General features: G+C 34.9%; 1 protein-coding gene across 8 annotated transcripts in view; it reads right to left on the reverse strand.

Moving 5' to 3' along the window:
- Positions 1-24,451, reverse strand: part of PLCB1 (phospholipase C beta 1) — a 642,089-nt gene that overhangs the window by 374,025 nt on the left and 243,613 nt on the right. Inside the window, exons 1-2 of one of the 8 annotated variants that reach the window (XM_054696435.1) lie at positions 6,788-6,804; positions 893-1,052 (exon numbers count right to left, since the gene is read on the reverse strand). The exons of 6 other annotated variants lie outside the window; for them this stretch is intronic. The gene's annotated coding sequence lies outside the window, so the exon portion shown is untranslated. Of the gene's footprint in view, positions 1-892; positions 4,213-6,787; positions 6,805-24,451 lie in introns of those variants that run through there. One more of the 8 variants, XM_037494810.2, reaches the window with a different exon arrangement.

Raw genomic sequence — 24,451 nt, forward strand, 5'->3', positions numbered from 1 at the left:
AAAGAAAAATATCGCATGGTTTCACTTATAGCAGAAATACAGGGGAACCAAATAAGACATCAGTGTAAAAAATAGTAACAGTACAAAACACAACAAAGAAAAAACAGACAATTATAAACCAGAGACATCCTTCAGGGGATGAGGAGTGAGAGGGATCGGAGGGAGGGAGGGAGGAGCACAGGGGACTGAGGTGATGGTGCACAGGTGCACTGGGGAAGGAAACTCTATGGGGACTATACCTGAGGGGGTGGGGAGAAGCAAATATTGTTTAAAAATGAACAATGATGTAAAAAATAAAAATTAATTAAAAATGAACAATGATGTAAAAATATATAAAATAAATTAGTTTATTAATTAAAAATAAAATTTTAAAAATATTTATTTAGAAAAATAAATACATGTATACGTGTTTGCTACATGCTAGGACTATTGTAGTTTCTCTGCAAATATTAAATCACTCATTTGTCAAAATATCCCCCAGGAAAAAAATTATTTTCATCATTTCACAGACAAGAGAACCAAGACATAGAAATACCAGGTCACACATCCTAGGTCACTAAGAACTAGAGCCAGGTTTGAACCCAGACAGCCTACATCCACTGCCCAAACCACCATCCCCTAAGCCAAGAGCACAGCTTCTTGGGAGAACTGGCTGGCATCACTTATTGGCATGACTATGAGGTCAGTGTGAACCAGCTACAAAATACACATAGCTACTTCTTCCAATTAAATATTTCCCATATACCAAGTGAAGGGCATTTTAAAATGCACATTTTCATCATAGTATCCTTGACAGTTCATATTATTGATCTAATATTGTTGATCTAATATACAGTAAAATAGACACATCTTAAGCAAACAATGTGCCAACTTGACAAATACTTATACCTACATAACCTCTATCAGGATACAGAATACTTTCATCACTCTTGAAAGGTCCCCTCTGCCACTGCTTCTCAGTTAATTGTATACATGCTGTTTCTTTTGGTAGCGATACTTCTGTAGGCACTTTGCATAATGAGCAGAGTTTTGATTTCTTATAAATGTTTCACCTGTCAGAAAAAACCAATAATCATATTTGAAAGTTATAATATCAATTGCAATTTTTGACAGCAAGCTGCAATTCTGTACTTCTCTGCGCTTTTTGTGCATATGCAAATCCTCTTCTTGAAGTGTTAGTCATGTTCTGATTTCCGTTAAATACATCCGGTTCTATAAACTCCTCCAGCTGACACTGTGTCTGGAAAAAGGCACAGGCTTATTTGTCTATCTGTGTTTTGTAACCTAGCGGTTCATCACTCATAACTCACTAACAAATGGAGCAGATTGCAATGGTTTCCTTGGGCCTCCAAAGACATCTCCCAGCATCAGAAGCCAAAGAGGAGGTAAACACAGACACCACTTAGGTTCAAAAACTTTCCAGAAGTTCCCAAATTATTTAAATTCTGTGCATGAGATCTTTTTCAGCAGATCCCTGACTGCATGGAAGAGAAGGTGGTAAATTTAAATGGAAGAGAAGGTGGTAAATTTAAATGAATACTAGACCGGAGCATCACGAACTTGAACATGAATTACCTAAGGAGTCTAAGGCAGGATTGCCTAAGGATGAATTGCCTAAGGATCTTGTTAAAATGCAGATACTGATTCAGCAGGTATGGGGCTCAACCCAGGACTCTGCATTTCTACCAAGCCCTGGTGATGCTGATGCTACTAACCCAAAGATCACAGGCTGCTGCGTACTCAAGACAAATTCAAGTTTGTATTAAATAAACATTTACCAGTGCATTTAATTTAGGGATAAAAGGGATCTCTGGTCATATAGGTTTGGGAGTCACTGGGTTGAACTTTGATTAAAATGGTTCCTTTAATACAATGTATATTAAAACTTTTAACATGCTAATGTGAATTGTTATGCCCCAAAAGAACAACAAGGGATATGAGGTCTCCCAAGTTTAGTAGATCACTGGAATAGTTTTTTTTTTTTTTTTTTTTTTTTTTTTGCAGAGCATTTGATGGATCTGTTGCCCCTCCAATAGGGCAAGAGAACTTTGCAGATCCTTCCTGCAACTAAATGTCTGTTACTTCCAAGAAAGTTCGCTCAAGGGTTTGATTATCTTGATAAAAAAATATCAGAAACTTTGCACTTTTCAATCCCTTATCATTGCTTCTGTCTTTCTGAAAACAGGTTCCACAACCTTTCAGAGGAAAGCAGTTTGTACATTATTGGCAATTTATTGCTTAAGGGTAAGTTAAAGTGAGCTCATATAAAACTGCATATCATGTAAACAATGTAAGCAAATTCATCATATCAGTGAGTTTCACAAATAAGCTAGTGAGAGGAAGGTTACAAGATTATTTTTTTTTCCACATTGCAGCTATTCTGTCCACTCCTCTCACTGGCTTAACTGGAAAAGCTCAGGCCTGTGTCTTATTTCTCTAAGTTATGTCCTTCCTTAGTATGTCTGTTATTAGGAACATGACTTGTTTGACAGCTGAGTGTTTAAAATTTCTTTTTCAGATTGTCAAACTGGTCTAGTCCAACAAAAACAGGCTTTAAAAATATGCACTGGCAGCAGCTTAAGAAATTCTGAATGACGATGCAAATTTTTCTTTTTGATGTCGATCTTTCTGTTACTCTCACAGATACACTTAGAATTTATGAACTATATAACCTTGCACTGTGTTAGGGCATTCTTGTTTCAGCTACTTAGTGAATTGATCTAATGTGTAGGCTGAAGCTTTTGGAAACACTGCATTTATTGAAAAAGATAACATTAAAAAATGCTACTACAATATTCATTAGACTTTTGCCACCCTTAAATTTAATATTTTTGGTTTCAAATAATCATAAGCAAATATGGAGATTTGCAGAATATTTTAAAACTACAAATTTGAGGCATACAGAGGTATAAAGATTGCAAGAAGAATCAAGCCACTCAGATGAGTAAAAGTGGCTGTCATTGTGGTGCAGTGCATAGTAGCTCTGCTTGGTTGTTCTCATTTAGCTAATTTAGGCAACTCACTCCTGTTCATTACAAGAGATAAGAATTATTAGCCATACTTTACAGGTAAGGGAATTAAGGGCATTTTCAGCTACAAAAGTGTATATTCATAAATGTCTTGGAAGTATCCTCAGAGCTGTCAAGGGTCAGCTACATTAATCAGAATTACTGCCGTGACGTTATTTAATAATGGAATTTTGACAGGCTCTTTTCTATTATGCAAACCCATTTATAATAATTTCAGATACAAACTGCAGCTCATGTAGTTATTTGAGTGCCACAAATCAAGGACAATGACAAGCCTACCACAACGTCAAGATAACCATATCATATAGTTACCTTCAAAGATTCAAGCATTATAAACAAATTGGATACATAAACGTCTGAGTTACAAATAAAATATACTTCCATACAGATGGTACTCTTTTTTTCTACTATTGTCTCCCTGTGAAGTTATACTAATAATTGCTAACATTGTGGATGCTTTTTTCTAGCAAGCAAGGTCTGTGCCTAAAGTCACATTTCTGAAAATATAAACTAATTCACTAAAAAAGGTCTATCCCACAACAAATACAGCAACCACAGAAAAGCATTATAACAGCTATTAAGCACTATGTGAAGTTCATAATAAATCTCATATGTTTAAGTTTATATACCCACATGTTAACATCAAGAAAAACTTTCAATATGCTGATATCTTAGAAACAACCTTTACTTACTAACATTAGTGTCAATACTTTAATTTAACATCTTTAATTTTCCACATGATCAGGGATGTTTACATAATCGTGAGATGCAATAACCCTGTGAAAATTGTAGTAATGAGTTTTGGTGGAAGCATAAAAGAAGTATTTTTTTGTGAAGGAAGTATTCATTTCATATAATAATACTGTAAGGAAGATGTATAATATAATGAAGTCACACACATGAAGCTAAAATGTGTCTCCTTTTACACCTAGATTGAGTTTATAAATGGTTCCTGGGGACTTTGAGATATTTGTGTTTCCCCCTGCCCTCTGTGTGCACAGGGAGCACCAGCAGCATTGGAAAAAGGATATCATTTTATCCAGTGTCTCTAGGATGTTCAGGTTAGGATAAACAAAGCCATCAGCAGGCAATGAGCCAACCTATGAATGTTAAATACTTAGTAATTGAAAATTAGACTATATAATTAGATAAGCAGTTCACAGTCAAAGTCGTTATCCTTTTTCTAAAAATACAAAGATTTTGATTCTTTTTCAATTAAGCATACTTTTGCAAAATCAGAAGATCATCTCTGAAAAAATAAAGAAAATGGACGAACAAAGGAGACTTTTAGTAAGTGCTCCATTAGTAGAGAAGGGACTGCTATTCATGTGTACATTTCTAAAAATATATAATTTACATGTAATTGTGTGTTCATTTCTGAGATCTTTTTAGGTCAGGTGAACAAAAAGCCATGATCCCCATGTTCGGATGAGATTCAGTCCCACAGAGGCATCTGGAATACTTGATGCTTGGAAGTGGCCTGAGGGAAAGCAAGGGCAGAGCAAACAGGCACTCCTGCTACTGGCACATGATCAGGGAGGGAGAGTCACTCAGAGTGTGATGGAATCAGGGTTTATTAGGCTGATTCCATCTTACGAAACTATGAGAACTGGTGAAGATGTCAAAGGGTGTCCTTGTATCTAATGGTGGACCCAAGAGATCAGGGCCAGCAGTTGGCAAAGAAAGTCGGGCATGAACGGGGAGAAAATAAAGACAAATTGGAATCTATGTCTGAGTTTCACTATCTCCAACCTTGACAAGTCAGTTGACCTACAAGGACATTGGCTTCCTTCGCCAGGGAACTGCCTGCTGGTCGTGACCTTGGAACTGGGGAATGTGGGAGCCTGAATCAGTGACACCCTGTCAGTAATGCTTGTGAGTGGCCTGGTTTCCACATTTCCATTTCAGTTTGCATCAGGTCATCCTACTAGACTAAACTCTTATTCACAAATAGAAAATGGGCTTGTAGTATTTGACAAATTGGATTTTCTCTCATAAGATTTCCTGCTCAGACATTCTGTCTGCATACAAAGTATGGGAATCCATTGAAAATAGGAATTAAATAGGAAATTGATTAAAGAACCTGATTAGACTGTATATAATTTTATGAGCACTTGCATTAAGATTTATTTCACTGAATTGTAACAATCTGTTTACCTGTAGGGCAGGTTCTTCTAAAAGAGGGACTATAGCCTGTTTGATGTTATAGTAGTACAAGGCACTCAACAAAAGCAAATAAATGTATGAATTCATTAATAATAAATACAAAGCACCTTTTTTACATGGAACTAAAAAGAAAATGAAGTATTGGATCAATAAAGCTCTGTTGTCATGAACAATTTTGTGTTGCATATATATACATATTGTATACACACACATGCACACATTTGCTATATATCTCTATGTAACAAATCTAGTCTGTTCAGTGATACTTCTAAAGTCCTATGCTTGGTTTTCATGTTTCTCCCTCGTGTTTTCAAATGTATCTGCCAGATATTCTTCTTCAGGCAAGCTATCTAACCCTGGTTCCTAAGCCCAACACAATCATACCCAGCTTGATTTACAGTTTCCCTGGAAATATCTGCCTTTCTTAAAGTCTTCAAAACTTATCTTAGAGCTCCTATTTCCAAGAGAGTCCTTACTATCCATGATGAATTACAAGCATAGTGCCTCCCATGCACTCATACATTCTAGAATATACACAGAATCTCCCTCTAGGCCTATTCAGGTACCTGTATATAGCATGTGCTCCCTCACAAGCTTATTTTACCTGTTATTGAGGATATATCTTATCTCCCAAAGGGACACTTTATTTACAGTTAGTGAACAGATATTACATCATCCACATTTGGTGTTTTTAGATGTTCTAGTAGAACCTTCAGAATTTTGCTATCTGTAGGAATGCAAAATCTTATTGCATGTACTATTTTTATATCTAGAAGACTTTTCCTATAAATACTTAACCTTATTTTCTCTCCACCCAGAATTTACTGCACTAAGAACCTATTTAAGTGGTTTTCAAAATCATTTTTGAACTGAATATAAATAAATGCATATAAAATCCAGAAAATCTCCGTTATCATACCATGCATTCTGATTCTCTTGATTTTGAAAATATCACTGAAATAGTCATAGAATCTTGAACTTAGTAGTAGTAAAACCTACATGGGACAGATGCAGATGGAATTTCAAACAAATTATACCTGTTTTAGTGATTCATAAGACTACAGATAATTAATTGTTAGTGTTTGCTAGAAGAAAGGGAAAGAGAAAGATAGGGCCAGTTTCAGTTATATGTATATGAAGGAGGGTGCAGAAGAATGCTGACATTAAGAGGAGGGAAATATATCTCTGATTACAAAGTCCAGTGCCTTCCCTCTACTTTGTGGCTCACAGCAATTTACTGAAGGCAAATAATTAAATAGGAAATGTTAGTCAGATTGGGGTGTCCTGGTTCTCATTCTACAATAGTCTTTAGCATCTTTCTGTCCCATATTAAGGGTAGTCTCCTATGACATAAACAATTTCTAGTGAAGACAAGCTGGTGCCCCACTCCACACCCACCACCTCAGAGGACCCCTGTAGCTGAGGTAGGTGATACCCATACATGCTGACATACTCCTCCCAAAACCCCACAGTTTTTCAAGTGGCCCCCAAGAAGGATTGAACCCCAGTTCTCCATATCTGTTACACACTCAGAAATATATCATATATATTTCTTCTTCTCTTCCCTGTTTCATTATCCCTGCTACACTCACTGTGCTTTTGAGGTCACTGCCATGTAGACTTCTTGTATCAAAGTTCTTGTTTTAGGATCTGACTTGGGGAGAATCCAAATGAAGACCTGGTACAAAAAACTTTTATTAATACCATTCTCCAATTCTAACCCCTGTGATGCATGTTTCCTTGTTTTTGAAATTTTTAATAGAATTTTAATCCCTGTCCCAAGACTGAACCCAGTAATTGGTTTCTTTCTTTCCCTTTTCCCTGCAGAGAAATGAAACACACACTCAAATTTATCTAGAGATGCTCAATATACCTCACACAGCCCCTGCCATGTAAGGACTCTTTCTTTCATGAATGGATGATTCAACAGTTCAATCAATAGGGGTACATTTTGTTCACATTTAGAAAAGATTCAAAGTGAGCCATTCAAGCACTATTACAATGCACTCCTACTGCATCAAATGCTCTGTTGTGAATAAAATGAGTATGTTGCTACTCTTCATTAGTCCATGATAAAAATAGAGAATTCCCAGCTTTTCTGAATGGGTGATTAATTAGCAACTGAAATTCCTCTAGGGCAGTGTCTCCCAAACTTTCATACCACTTGCCCAAAGATGTTGTTAAAATGCATATTGTGAGTCAGTAGGTCTGGGTAGGAGCCAAGATTCTTCATTTCTAGTAAGTTCCCAGATGATGCTGATGCCATGGTAGCAAGAACTACACATTGAGTGAAAGCTGTGAACCTCCTTTGTCCCATAAGGCAGCCACTAGCTACAAGAAGCTATTTAAATTAAATAAATAAAATTAGAAACCCAGTTTTCTCAGTCACACTAGTCACTATTCAAGTGCAAAAGGCCATACACCGCTAGTGGCTACCATGTTGGATAGTTCTCATATAAAGCATTTCCAGCAATACAAAAAGTTTCATTGCATACAATCAACTCTTCAATCAAAAGAGTTGATTGAAACTCCATGGCTTGTCAAGACAATATGTCCTCCAAAACTGTGGTTATGTCTAGCCTGATTTCTGTAGACTTGGTGAATAATAAATATTCAATCATATAAATAGTTGGGGCAAATACACTAAATTTGATACAGCATGAATGTTCTCTTTGTCTTAAGATATTAACTATAGTAATAATCTTTCTCAGTTTTACAAAACAAAACAAAAATGTGTAGACATCACTCATATCTAGTGTCAAGATTTAGTAACTGGACACTTCTAATAAAAATAGATTTCTGTTTTTTTGTCCTGACAGCACTTGCCCATTTTACCTTTTCATGAAAATGATACTTTTTATTGGCACACTTCGTTATTTATCTCTCTGATAGTGGCAAATATTTCAGTAACATGCTTGTTTCCTCAGTTAATCTGCTAAAGAGTCTCAGGAAATCAGGACTATTTGGTAACAATCTTTCTGGAATGTAAAGAACACCCCAAGTTTAAGTGCAACATGAGTTGCTTGATTATAATTAAATGTAATTCAGTTTTCAAAACTACAATTGATGACAGAACACACTGTAGCAACACTTCTATAGTAGGAACAGAGATGGCACTGGTTCAGTCATTCAAGATTGTTAATTTAATTTGATACAGGAGATGCTACAAAAAATAAAACTCAGAATATGCAAAAATTCTTCTAATAATGCAAACAGAGAAGAATCTATATTTGGACTGCCTATGAGGTGTCCTTTACTGTCCTGGTCAAACAGAGGTAATGGGAGCCTCTGGTATTACTCCTTTGTATTCGATAGAGGACCTTGAAAGGGTCTCTGAAAAGTACAAGTTAGTAATTGACTCAACTGCAGGATCTGTAAAAAAATGAGCAGAATACTAAACTATTTCAAATATTTGATAAACCTTCTGCACATTAACTATCAAAACTGCTAGTGGAAACAGTTTCTTATATTTTAAAATGTCTTCACTTATTTGCACTGACAACCTGAAAAAGAAGAACCCAGATCACTCACTGGTCTATATACATGCTTTAGGTACAAGTTTTAACAATTAAAATAAACCTGGAAGACTCCCCATATAGTAAGAATTTCTTGTGGCAGTACACCCTATCTGTGTCCACCAGAGGACATGGAATTTTAAAGTATATTATGGTAAGGCAAGAAAGAGGGGAAGGAGGCCTTGGGGTCAAAATAAGGGGGTTATAATTGTATGGGGAATATAAAAATAAAATTTAAATAATAATAAAAAAGAAAATAAAATAATTTTCCTTACAAGTAAAAAAAAAAAAAGAAAGAGGGGAAAGTAGGGTACGTACATGTTGACTTTTAATGACATGCACCTGAAACATACAATGTCATAATGCAGAGTTATGCACTAAAATAAGAAAGAGATGCGTGATTTTATTGACTACAGAGCTTAAACAGTTCTAATATTTATAAAAAAATCTGTATCAACTATATAGATTATATAGATTATAAAGTCATAAATATATATTAACAACAAAACAAGCACCAGAAAATTCCAGTACTATCTATGAAAACAAAATAAGCTTTAATAGGTGCATGATTACTACAGAATCTGGTCAAAATCTTTAGCAAACAAAAAATGTTGGAGAAATAGATTCCACAATTTGATCCAATATACTGGGTAAATCACAACTTATTTTTGTAGTTACAGATGATAATTGTAGAAATCTTAGAAATTCATAAAAAGGAAAATAATCCTTCATCATGCCAAAACCCAGATATATTCACCACTAACACACTATTGTGTTCCCTCCATGTGTTGCTTTTCTCTGCATCACATAAATAGAGATGTATTCTACTTTTCAAAATTATTGTGAAAATGAAAAGCTAATAGATGACCAGATAGACACACAGGACAACAGACATAACCTTTATCATCATTATTTGGCAGGTGTTGAGCCCACTTTTCACATGTATTATATCATGAATCTTCATGCTAACCACAAAAGGCAGGGAATCATGTTATTTCTGTTTTACAGAAGAGAAGACACAGGGATTAAATGATGGATCTTTGTTCACTATTTATTATACTATGAAATCCTATAAAACAAGGCCTGCCTATTTATTAATCTCCAAATTTTCTGCTTCCCCTGCTGCAGAATATGATCCTGTATAAGTGAATATTGTAGACCTGATATTGAAGCGAAAATCAGATAAGAAAATGGTATTTTCTTGTGTGGTAGATGGGATTATTTTTCTCAATTCTTTACCCCATTCACTCTTGGGAGCCCATAGTGGGGTCTAAGAGATAGAGAATATGGCCCTGCCTCACTGACCACTGACTTTGAGTTGGATCATGAGACTGGTTTTTCCAATATAATATGATGGAAGTAGGAATGAGCCCAAAGTGAACTTAAGATTTTAAGAGGCAGGGAGAATTTTGCTCATTTTTTGACTTCCTGTCACTGCCATGGGAAGAAGAACCTCAGGTAGGTGCTGCTTCAAGGAGATTGTAGAGACCAGAAGAGAAAATCTGAAGCCAATTTGAGATCTGGAGCCAAACTCTGCCAGTGTAACAAAGCTGACCACACATCACTGAACAAAAAAATAAATGCATGATTTGTAAGCTACCGAGTTTGAGGGGTTTTGTTCTACAGGTTTATTGCAGCAATAACTGACTAAAATAACTTCTAATATAGTCATGAATATGCAATAACTAGGATAAGCAGGCCCATAGTTTTCTTATTTAAATCTGTCATTTTATTTTAAAAGAGGAAATTGTCTTTCTACTTGACAAGGTCATGAAGGAAAATGCTTCTGTCAGGTAACAATTTTACATGCTCTTTTGCTAAAAGTATCTTTAGTATAAACTCATATAGTTTAATCATAGAATGGAAAATAGGATGTCTGAAATTTGTATTCCAAACAATATGTGGAGCAGGACTTGAAAAGAGCAACACAGTAAGAGTCTTTATTTTTTCATAGAGGAATAAAGAATATGAGGATAACTTCACAATTAGACAGCAGCTAGGCAGTGCTTCTTAGAGACAGTACCTCCAAATGTTTTCATTGCTTTAAGTAGGTTTTTCCATCAGAACTATAATGTGAGTTACCTGTGCTCTTTACCATTTTCTGGTAACCACATTAAAAATATATAAATGGAAAAGACAAGATTAATTTTCATAATTTTATTTTAAACCAATATATCCAAAATATGAATTATTAATATAAGAAGCATTAATAAAATACACTCCTTTTGTGAGCTTAATCTTTAAAATTCAGTGTGTTTTACACTTGATTTGGACAACCCACATTTCAAGTATGGCTAGTGGTCAACATAATGGATGATGCAGTTTAGATAACGTGATATAATTTATATCAATTGGGTTCTTGCATCTTGGCTAATTCAGCTGGGCCCCAGATGTGTGTATGTGGGTGTGATCACTCTTTATTCATCTATAACACACAAAAAAGCTAGTTGTGTCTGAATATTTTGAATCTCAAAACTCAACACTATAAGATATTGAAATTAGATCTACTTAATAGAAAACCAACTCTACTTTGGATTCTAGAATCCTTATTCAAATAGATGATGAAGAATTAATATTGGTAATGAAATTACCTGGTTATCAGTACACCAAAAGGTAATTATTATTACTATTCTTAGATAACACGGCTTTCCAGTGACCTGACAGGAAGTGATATGTGTGACTCATGGGCAAAATGGCTGATGAGTGTGAGATAAAGTGACTACTCAGGTGCCACAGTTGGGTAGATATAGACCCTAACACAGTTGACTGTTTTACAGTTACTTAGATAAAAATGCTAATATGCTTAAGGTGTAAAGTTTTCCTAAATTAAAAATCACTGTACTAAGCATGTGTTGCAATCTACTAGCTACAGATTTATACGACAGCCCTTGACTTGGAACCACAGACCATAATCTATATAAGTATCTTTTTTAAAATATAAGGAAACTTACTAAGGGAAGTCTAATATTTATGTCATTGAAACTTTAAAGTAAATTTCAAATTTAGAATATTTACACAGCACCTCTTTTAGATTTCTTTATAGAAATTTTGCAGAGATTGGGAGAAATCCCCCTTATTCCACATCCAGTTTTCCCTGTTGTTAATGTCTTACATTGCTATGATACATTTAATAAACTCAAGAACCCATATATATACATGCACTATTTTTTTAAAGATTTATTTATGCATACAAGAAAAGCGGTATAGGCCAGAGGTTCAGGGGGTGAGAGGATTCACAGAGACAGAGTGGGGAACAGAACAGGCAGAGTGACTGAAATACACTGCCGAGCGGAACAGTGGGAGAGACAGGAGAGGTCTGCTGCACCATGTGGGTTAGACCCCTGACTGGCCTGGGATCGAACTTGTGCAGCAGAGGTTGCGGATAGCTTCATAGTGATGTGCTTAACCCCTTGCACCACCTCACTCTTGGGAGTCCCTCACTCTTGGGAGGCCCTAAACACACTATCTTTAACTAAGGTCCATAGTTTATTCATATTTCCTTAGTTTTAACCTGATGTTCTCTTTCTGTTTCAGGATCCCATTCAGGACACCAACAATACATTTTCTCAGTATGTCTCCTTAGAGCATTCTATATTGTCAGATTTTATTGTACTTCCCATGGTTTTCTTGACCTTAACAGTTTTGAGGAGTACTGTTTAGATAATTTGTAAAATATTCCTTATTTTGGGTTTGTTTGAAATTTTTCTCAACACTCAATGTAATTATCACTTTGCAGGACATCCCAGGCTGAATTATCATATTCATGACATCATGTGAAGTTTTCGTATTAGCAACATGAGTTAACACTGACTTGTTAACCTCAAATAACTTGCTGTGGGTGTATCTGTCCAGTTTCTCCAATTTAAAGTTACTCTTCTCTCCTTTTCCATTCTGTTCTCTTTGGAAGTCACTATCCCAAGCTCATGCTTAAGGGTTAGAGCTGTGTTCTACTTTATAGAGGGGACTTTGGCTACATATATTATCTGGGACTCTGCTATGTTGAATGTTTGTCTATTTTCCATTTTTAAAATGTATCCAATCATTTAATTATATAGGTATAAATTCATGGATATTTATTTTACACTCTGGGTTATAGTCCAATATTACATTATTTACTTTGTTGCTGAAATGGTTCCAATATGGCCACTGGGAGCTCTTTCTGTTGGCTCCTGTATTTCTTTGATATACCCTCATTAATGCAAGCTTTTATTTATTTTTATTTTATTTTATTTTTTAAGTTTTTTTTTAAAGATTTATTTATTTATTTATACAAGCACTGGGTACAGTCAGAAGCACGGGAGGGTGAGAGAATTCACCAGAGCCAGAGCGGGGAACAGAACAGGCAGACTGACAAAATACACTGCTGAGGGGAGCAGTGGGTGTGGCAGGAGAGGTCTGCGCACCATGTGGGACCCTCACTGGCGGCTGGGGATCGAACTGGTACTGAGGAGGCTTCGGGCAGCTTTGCAACCCAGCACTCAACCTCTGCGTCACCAGGGGAGGCCCTATTTTTTTTTTTTTTTTTTTTTTGAGTATGACTTTCCTTTCTGGAACTGCAAGTCCATACTCATCTTTAAAATTTTCTGTCACAGTTTTAGAATCAGCCTTTTCCCCAAGTATAACTAGTTTATTTTATTAGAGAACAGTATTAGAAAGTAAGATCTGGACACTGGATATGCTTATTACTTCTGTTGCTCTAGGATCCTTCAGTGAACTTAGTTTGAGAATATACATCTGTATAAGCTAAAATGTGTGTATATAAATACATATATATACACGTCCATAATTATTTCTCTATTAATTCATCTTCATTAAGCTAAATATGGATTCATGCTGATATCTCATTCTAGTATCACATGATTCATTTTAACTTTCACCTATTAATTATATGAAATAATTAAACATCAGGAGAATGTGAACTAAAAGTTAAAAAAGAAATTTTCCTTAAAGATATAAAATGATCAGAAATAGAATCCTGATTCTTTTCTTGGCTACCAATCTAATTTTTTTCCACTCTGAAACATCACATGATTTATCTTAAGCGCCCTCCATGGAATACCATATTCCAAAAATTCATCAAAACATATCAAATAAATGGATTTAAAAACAAGAGACAATCCAGCCACATTGACGCCTCAAAAATAAACACTACATTTCTTGCCTTTTTTGTAGAATTCATTGTGAAGTTATACAACTGAATTTGAGCAGTCTTGCTGTTTGTATTGTATCAATTTTCTAGTGCTTCTTCAGTGAGTTTTCTTTCTGAAAAGGCTCTCTGCCTGACAGGGACAGACTCCTGGGTAGATGGAATGACCTTTTGCTGTATTGGAATAATGGAAGTCAAACGTCAACTCATATGACTCAGAAAAATAAATAAGCCCTGGTGCATTAACAAGGAGATAAGATGTATTGCTTCATTTGCCTTTTGTTACTTCTCAATACATATAACTTATCCTGAACTTACTGTGTTAAAACACTTAATATAAAGTGATTTTCTCCTGAATGCATGCGCCCTATTTTATGACAGTGGCTATCATTTAAAATGTTACCTGCCTTGACCCTCCCATATTTGCTTAAGATTAGACTTGTACATTGATGCTAGTAAATTGACTGTATTGTAAATGTGCTCATTTACAAGCATTTGAGTTTACTGAAGAAAAAGAAAGGGAGCATTTACCATCATGGTCCTCCCTGATTCAAAACTGCACATTTCGGTGATTTAGTTTCTGCAATTAAACTTCATCCATGTCTTTTCCTTTTTAAACCAAATCAATGGAACAGATAAGAATAAATAAGGAGAATCTATAACTCATGCTACAAAGTGTAGCAGTGACGTGATTTGAGCCTTCAAATCCTCTATCACAATTACAGGCAGTGATGAGTTAGTAAGTGTTAACACACTTCTCTCAAAAAAAAAAAAAAAGAAAGAAAGAAAGAAAGAAAGAAAAAACATCCTTATAAGTAGTGTTTACTATTTTCAGTGGTGTAAATATTTCCATGGTCAATTTCAAACTACTAACATGATGTCAATGAGCACAGATTTGGGCAGGGATATGTAGTAGTAATGATCAGATAGCATTTCTAACATTCAGATATAAAAGTTACAATTAACTTTCAGAAAACAGATGATAATAAAAATAACCAGGAAGTGATGGGCTTTACTGTTCTCAATTTTTTTCCAAATAATGTGTTTATTTTTAAATTTATTCTATTTAATAGCTATGTTTAACAAATGTCTCTGCAAGCAGATACAAGCCAACTCAAATATATTGTTAACCTGTAGAGAAGGTTTTGGCTTCTAGATCATTCAGGTTGCACCTGTTTTGACTTTAGTGGAAGCAATCAGCTCGGGGAAGGAAAATGTAGATAAACTGATTGCAAAAATGCCCAACATTTTCCCAACATTTCTGTATCCACACCATTTTACAATTCTATCAAGAGGTAGTCTGCTTCCCCATCCTTAAATCTCAGCTGACCTTCAGCCTAGTTTTTGGGCTAAAGAATATGGCATAACTGATAGGTATCTGTTGGAGTCCAAGCCTCAAGAGACTTGTATGGTTACAGTGGCTCTCATTTTTCTGCTATCACCTTGAGAATACATTCTGGCTATTCTGCTCTCACACCCCAGCCTCTACCATGAGATAACACCCAGGCTAGACTGACTTTGAAGGAGTAGTAAGCAGAACACACATAGATCACCCCACAGCTGACTTCAAACACAAAAGTGAACCTAATTAAACCAAAGCCATAGCGCTGACCTGCAGATCCATTTGCAATTACAAAAGCTTAATTGTTTTATGACACTGAATATTGGGGGAGGGGATTAGTTAGAAGGAGAGTAAGTTTAATTTCTACTAAGAACTAAGCATAAAAGAATAACCATCTGAACATTTACTGGAGCAAGTAGAGGATTCCTGAAAATATCAGAGGAAATTCAGCCAGCAGATAGGAATTAGAGGTTGAGAGAGAAATACTGCTCTTGATGCTAATTTGGAAACTTAAAACTCCAAGGATTGTTGTTTAGTGTATTATTTAGGTTCCAAATTCATCATAATCAGCAAGAATGTTGACATTTTTGATGTTAGAATCATATTTCTTTTTTTTCTTTTTTCTTTTTTTAAAGATTTACTTATACAAGCACTGGGTACAGTCAGAAGCACGGGAGGGTGAGAGAATTCACCAGAGCCAGAGCAAGGAACAGAACAGGCAGACTGACAAAATACACTGCTGAGGGGAGCAGCGGGCACAGCAGGAGAGGTCTGCGCACCATATGGGACCCTCGCTGGTGGCCAGGGATTGAACCAGCACTGCAGAGGCTGCGGGCAGCTTCGCAGCCCAGCGCTCAACCACTGCGCCACCGGGGGAGGCCCTAGAATCATATTTCTAAAATATTTTTACCATGCTCCATGAATTCAATACTGAATATATCTTCTGAGGAACTAAGTTTTGCTTTTAAAAATATACCATTGGTAAATACTACTATTTCTGTGAAAGGATAATTAAAATGGTCTTTATGTCTTCATATTTAGAATCTATAAATAGCATGCCCTGGCCATGGAGTCATATTGTTACTGAAGTATGGAATTGAATACCTTTACTATCTCAAAATGTTCCCTGTCCCTCATCAGTAACAATGATATAATGGCCAGAAAAGTATTTCATCTTTTGCAAATCAATATGCAATTTAAATTGTATGACTCATATGATCTTATTCACATAATACACATTTTCTTATCCTGCAGTTATTAAAAGGAAAATGAGATAAGTGACAAGGAATTTTACTTTATCACAAGGAAAATTAGATTACTTAAATTTTGAAATAAACATTTTAAAAATAAACAATCAGGACTGCATCAAAATATAAAGCTTCTGCACAGTTTAGGAAACTATCATAATTAAAAAGCAACCTACAGAATAGGAGAAAATATGTACAAATCATCTATGCATAAGGGATTAATATCCAAAACATATCCAAAATATTTTAAAAACTCACATAACTTAATAGCAAAACAAACAATCCAACAGAAAATAAGCAAATAGACATTTTTCCAAAAAAGACAAATGATTGAAAGGGTCTGAGAAGATGTTGAAAGCCACTAACCATCAGGGAAATGCAAATCAAAACCACAATTAGGTATCCCTTCACAACTATTAGAAAGGTTATTATCAAAAGGACAGGAGGTAACAATTGTTGGCAAGAATTTGGCTGTGGTGGGGGTAGTAGTAAGAGTAACCTTGAGCAACATTGGTGGAAAAGCAAGTTGGTTTAATTCAAAGTCTAGGATTCTGAACATAAAGGAACTTATAGACAACCCAAGGTTCTCAATTACTGTAGGGGAAAAAACTGATACATATTTCCAATAGGAAGGGCACTGGAATTTCAAAATAAGACATAAGATTAGCTACTAGTGTTTCGTTGCCACATATGTAAAATTTCCGAATTTTACTGAATGTCCACAGGCATACTTATTGTAGGTGTTGAATAAAATCAAGCTTTAAGAAAGGGTCTACCCTGGCCCTTGAAGTTGGGAATATCCCTCTGTGAATGCACGAGTTGTCTTATTTCTGAACATCTATCAAGATTCCATTTCAGGCCCTCCCTGGTGGCACAAGTGGTTGAGCGCCTCACTGTGAGGCTGTCCACAGCCTCTGCAGCGTGGGTTTGATCCCGGCCAGCCAGCTGGCAAGAATCCCACATGGCGCAGCAGACATCTCCTGTCTCGCCCACTGCTCCCCTCAGCAGTGTGTTTCATCAGTCTGCCTGTTCTGTTCCCCGTTCTGTCTCTGGTGAATCCTCTCACCCTCCTGTGCATCTGGCATGTGCCCCATGACTTATATAAATAAAAAATAAATCTTAAAAAAAAAAAAAAGATTCCATTTCAATGCCCCCTTCAATGTGAGCTGTGCCCATCTTCCCCCATTCCTGCCATTCCAGTTCCAACCCACTGGACAAAACTAAATCTCATTATACCAAAACACTTCCTTTCCATTCTAATTGTATGATTTACCACACGTGACTTTGTGTTACAGTCATTCCCATACTTCCTATTTTACACGTTAAGAATGAGGGCAGCCAGGGCTTTGTTTTATTTCTCTTTTAACATCTTTGAAGACCAAATACAGGGGCTTTCAATGTTTTCATTAACTAAATAGCTCTCATTCACAAAGTGTTTACAATCTAATGAAATAATTAACAATATTCACCATTGATTAATTTTTGCCCAGTCACAAAGGGATGAGGACTTTACCAAATCATCAAAATACAGAAACTTGAGTTCAAAAATTTGAAAAATAGATATAAAACTTAGAAATGAGAAGATACCACTATCACTTCTTACTCAGCATATGGCTTTGTATCTGTAAGAATGAAGAAAATCAACTTAAAAATATAAAGATTCAGTGAAAATATAAAGAGGTCCAGTGAAGTTCCTAGATACTATACCAAATTTTATATGCTATACCAAAAATTAATTTTACATTATTAAGAAAATATTAAATTATAAATAAAGGCCTTACTTAGAATAGTAGCAAATGATGGAATATTTAGGGAAAACTTAATTTTAAATGAGTAAGATCTGTATGATGAAGATTTACAAATATCCTGAAGACTTTAAAACACACACACACATACACACACGAGACAATGTGAATAAAGACATACTCTATTTGAATATTGATACTCAAATGATAAACTCACAAACTGTTACTTTACTAATCTAAACATTTAAAGTAATACCAATAATAAATCAACAGAGGTTTTTTTGGATAATAATGTAAACTAGTTTTGAAATTCATATGAAAATAAAAATAAATGTAAGTAAATCATAACAAAATAGAACCATCCCTACCAAATAATACTGTATGTTGTGAAGCTATACAAATTTAAAAGCCCTTATGACTAGTGTAAAATATATATAGAATGGTTACTAGCTACAGAGCGAAGAATGGAAATACATAAAGACTTCAGTGTATAATCAAGATAACATCAAATCAGTAAGGAAAAAAATAGATTATTTCATAGTCTAGACAACTGGGTTGCCGCCTAGTGTCAAATAAACTGATACTGTGGCAGACATTATTAATCTTCTAATGTTTGCTGCTCCTTTCATCCCTGAGAATACCGAAGACTGTATTTCCCAGGTCCTGTACCACCGAGCTGGGCTGTGTCGTTAGATATGGGAAATGAGATGTGAGCAGAAAGAATATGTGTCTTTTCTGGGCTAACACACCGAAAAGTCCCTCTAGAGTCTCCAGATGCCTCTCTTCTCCTGCCACGGCAAATTCAATGCCCTCTTGTTGAGTTGGCAGAGTCCATACAGAAACAGCTCCAGTCGCTGGGGTAGACTGGAATGTTTCTTAGACCTTCAACAGATGAGTGAGAGATAAACTCTTAAAAAGTCATTCTGGTGACATTGAGGGGCTGTTTGTTATCATGTTGAAAGAAATCACAAAATGATCTTTATCATTTTAGAATGGATAGATCCTCTAAACAGCTCACTCCATTGAAAATTTAAGGAGAAAAGGATTAATAAATCTGACGAAAACAAATTCTGGAAAAAAAAAAAAAATTCCACAAGGGTCAAACTGAAGAAAAAAGCTAGAGGTAACAATTGACAGGCAGCTCTCAATATATCAAAATATTTTAGAAAGCAATTAAGAAAGTTTGCAACAAATCATTGGAAAATGGGCAAAGGATATGATTAGAAACAAACCATTGCAGAGCAGAAATGTTCCTTTCCACTCATAATTGAAGAAATACAAATTTAAATAATAAAGAGCTACCAAATTTTCATGTCACATTTATAGAAATCAAGAACAGTCAATGAAACACCATGTTGGTAAGAGTAAACAAACAGGTAATTTTGTATGCTGTTGAAGGAAGTGTAAATCAATGCAACCTTTGGAAATCAGTCGGCTAATACATTCCAGAATAAAAAATGCACAATCACTGGATACAAGAATTTCAGTCATAGGAAGTCCAAATCTACCCATAGTATACCGAAGACATATTTAAAAATATAAATTGAAGCACTGTTTGGCAAAACAACAAAACAGATAAAAAACAAAGCACTGATTAAGCAGCAACTCAAAAAATAAATTTTGATGCACCTATAAAATAAAATTCTCTACAGTTTCTAAAAAAATGAGGTAGATATGTGTGTACTAATATGGCGTAATATCTGAGACATATTGTTAAGTTTTAATAGCATGCATGCCATCGTTTGTGTAGTTAAAATGGGTTAGTACATGCATAGAATTTCAGAGAAATTAAAAAAGGAAAGGAGTAGGAATTATTGCCTCTAATAAGGGACCAAGAAAAAGGGGATAAGAAGGTATACTTTTAATATATGACACTATTAGGATTTATTTTTTAGTAGATGCATGTATTACTTTTTTCAAAAAATAAAAATATTTAAATACCTTAAGCAAAACCAATTCCACAGCTACCCAAGTGGCTAGTACCACTTGAATTTTCTTGTCCCTATGGTCATAAATGGCAACAGTAGTCATGTTCCTGAAAATCACTGTCAAGAAAAATTCTGGCACTCAGAGGAGTAGAGTCAGATTGCAGACAGTTGCTATGCCTGACATTCATTTAAAAGAAAACTTACTCAACTTGGAACACCTTTCTAACAGAAAGTGAAACTGACAGTTCTAACCTTCCTTACATAAAAATCCACTCAAAAATTGTGACAGTTTCACCCACATAATGCAGTTGCGGTGTTTTCTTATGCTACCATGAGCAATGGAGAATGCACGAAAACTTCTGACATTTTTCGAGATTTCCATGCCATGAAATTGGAGATTTTAAAATGCACAGGGCAGATGCAGCATGAATCTGCTCCCACAAGTTTCACAGTAAAGGGCCTGTCAACATGAATAATGCACAGGAGTTATTTTTATGTAAAATATCCTCCGAAATTATAGAATGAGCAATTCAGTAACTTTTAAAAGTGAAATTTATAAGACAGAATAACCACAAGGGTAGTTTTTTTTGTTTGTTTTTTTTTTTTTTTGCAAAAGAAACATATGATGGAAAAACCAGGAGATGAGTAGGAATGGGGTAAAAGGGGTAAACATGGTAATGTGCCTCCCCCGAATATTCTTTTATATAATTTTCAATTTTGAACCACTGAGATATTTTACATTCTCAAAGTGAAAAACTGATAAAGAATGAAGAGTAGGTATCTCTAAAATTGAATATAACTAAAATGAATCTGTACCGCAAATCAGTAATGTAACACAACAAAAAAAATTATATTTTCTCTACTAGATTTGTTATTAGCAGCACTGGTATTTTTATTCTGGAATTATTTTGTGTAGATGGTAACAAAGAAATGAATATATTAATGCTTTGAGGAACATAATTACTATTAGGAGAAAAATCATATGTGGAAGGAATAAAAATAACAAAGAACCATATCATATACTGGATTAAATCAAACTTAATTAGACAGGCAATCTTATTCCCAGTACTATTATGTAAGGAAATAACAAAGAAAAATGAAAATAAGTATTTGCTTCAGAGTTAGTGATAATAGAAAAAAATAAAGTGGAAAATGAGTGACTGTTCAATAGTAAATGGATGAGTCAACACAGCTTCAATCAACTGATTATCATTCGGCCAAAAAAAAAAAAAAAGCCTGATAAATAGAAAAATATTCAGCACCATAGTCATGTTCATGATGTCATGTTCAATGTAAGAACTTTAATATGCTATGCATGCACATACATAATGAACACAGTCTGAGTTTTTGGTAGATGACTCCTGACGGGGTTTTTCTTTTGTTTATTTGGTATTTTTCAAGTTTTAATGCAATTTATTTCATTTTCTTATTTTTCAAAGAGACTTTTTTGTAGTAGCTTCATATGTAGCTGAAATTAAAGACAGCATCCCATTCCATCACTTTCCCCATCTTGTTCTTAAATTGTCCTTTATGCAAACTGCCATTTTTGGAGACTGGGCCTTTATTAAGGCAATATTTCAAAACTAGCTCCTAAAATAATTAGTTTTCTCTTCTCATACAGCCAAAAGAATTTATTTAGACAATGCGTAATTCTACTGTTCCAACATAGTGCTAGAATTAATAATGCGTGAAATGTTTGCCACATGCAACTAATACCAACTAATGCTATTAAAGCAATATGTTTTGTTAGGATTAAAAGAAAAATTTTGGAACAGCTCAGATTCACCACGGCCTGAATTTCTGCCCTTGAGTTAAAAACGCCACACCTTATTAATTGCAGCAAGGATAGCATCAACAAATCAAATGATACTACCAAATTTCCTGCTCTTCTGTCTCTGTAACTGTATGTTTTAGATGCATGATTTATAGTCTGACGTCTTGTTGCCAGAGAAACTAGCTCAACTTACAAAGGCAAGGCATGGGTTAGCTCAATATAATATTTTTCTTTTGCAACTTCACAGTTTCTCAATTCATAATCTTGAATTGGGTATGAATTATTGGTAAATTAAAAGCAGAGCAATTAAGGATGTGATTAAAAGGATCTTGATGAATTTCTAGTTACTTGGAACATTTCTAAGAACTTACTTAAAGAACTTGGAATAATGTGGCACAGTTAAGTTCATGATTTTTTTGTATTTTAAAATTTTACTTTTTTTTTTAAAAATGGAAAAGTAAGGACTATAGTCACATTTCCAAATACTTCAAATGCACTACAGCATCTTTCAAATGAAGTATCTGACTTAAGATCTATCAAGTGGAACTATGAAATTTCGAGCAACTAGCCATAAAATTAAACATCAAGTCTAGTTTGCTGTTACTTACACAATTTATTCTTTAGCATACTTCCCAAAAATTCTATCGATCAGTAACTCATATGGTTGATAGAATCACCATCTAATTTTATTTTAGATAGTCTAAGAGCTATTCTTTTTCAATATTGTGCATTGATAATCTATTTGAAAGCATTGTTGACCTTAAAAATGTATAAACATAGCATTTCATTTTCATTACTCAGCTATTCTACATTCTTAGGTATATGGGTGGGACAGAATTAATTAGCAATCTTAATTTTATTTGGATTTTCATCTGGTATCGATGTTTGTAAATAAAATATGTAGATACTACCTTTTAAATAATATTTGATCTTCAAAAAATTGCATGAATAGCCATTAACTTAGAAACATGTTTTCACAGTCCCTCAGTGTATATATATCTCATTCCTATTTTAGACAAGATTTACCTACAGCAAAAAATAATAGTCAATAGTTAAATTCCCTAACCATTTTTACATGTCCTAAGCCATGAAACTTTTTTAAACTCATAAAATTCACACTAAGGTATTGTAAGGATGAAAGCAAATTCATATACAGTTATAAAATGACACTTAATTTCAACTAAAGACTACAGTGAAAATTAATTTCTAATTAACATTCATAAAGAGAAATGTCATATTTGGTCATTTTTTAAGCTGATTTTTAACCAGATATTACAAATCATGAAATTCCCTAGTAAGAAAAAGGCTTAATGTAAAAATTTAAACATTACTTTAGTAATTCTGAAATATGAATATGAGAAAACTATTTTTTTATCATTTAAGGAATCACTCAAAGTGAACTCTAATGGAGAAGATTCCATGAAGATAGGTGACAATGTGAATATAGAAAGGAAAATACTGAGTGCACTGCTGTAAAGAGACTCCAAATTGTCAAATAATGATCCTGACTTCACAGCTTTTAAACACTGTCACTAATGACCATTATTTTTAAGGATAACTCATAGACTCCCAATTATGAAACATGCCTTAACACTGGCAGGGAGTCTTAACCACTGCTGTCCCCTCAGCCTGAGGCTACAGAGTAAAAGCCTCATTTCAGGGCTTTGAAGTCAACTCATGTGAACCAGGGAATCATTAAAGTACACACACACACACTATTTGGGAACCAGGAAGAAACCTTGCTGGGAGCAAAGTGGGGTGGTAGAGGAGACCAAGGGTGGATGTTGGAGGGTTATCTGTGGCAGGGTATTGTGGTAACAACCATTTGAAGAGGTGCAAATCTATATTCCTAAAACACAGACAGTGTTGTATACCAAAGTTACCGCAATAGAAATAAAGGATCTTTTTTAAATGAATCTTCTTTGAGTTCTACTGGGAAAAATAAATATATTGCTCCCTAGTAACTACTATTCACTTTTAATTTAGTCTCAATTCAAGCTCTATATTTTTTTAAGATTTATTGATTTATGCATACAAGAGCTGGGGTAGAGGCCAGAGATGCAGGGGGTGAGAGGATCCACCACAAACAGAGTGGGGAACAGAACAGACAGATTGACTGAAATACACTGCAGAGGGGAGCAGCAGGCGAGACAGGAGAGGTCTGCTTTGCCATGTGGGTTGCTTCCTGGCTTGCTGGGGATCAAACACATGTTGCAGAGGCTGCGGTTTGCTTCATAGTGCGGTGCTTAACCCCTTGCGCCACCAGCGAGGCCCTCAAGCTCTATACTGATGTCAGTGCTTTTCAAGAATCCAAATGCATAAATTTTATACTATAGGATGCAAAGTCATGGGAAACTGATTACCACAAAAATGACTCGTAGACATAGAATCCTGCCCAACCTGTGAGTCACAGATGATGTTGGTCTGAAGTTAACCACATAACATTCTAGCTACAGTGGAAATACATGAAATTCTTGTGTTTTGAATGATATATTGGCAATGCTGATGGCTTTCTGTCATGAACAAAGATCTAAATTTGAAAATAAGGTGGAACTAATG

The sequence above is a fragment of the Talpa occidentalis genome, unplaced genomic scaffold (assembly GCF_014898055.3).
Source record: "Talpa occidentalis isolate TD23 unplaced genomic scaffold, MPIMG_talOcc4v2.1 talOcc4.10, whole genome shotgun sequence".
NCBI classification, from domain to species: Eukaryota; Metazoa; Chordata; class Mammalia; order Eulipotyphla; family Talpidae; genus Talpa; species Talpa occidentalis.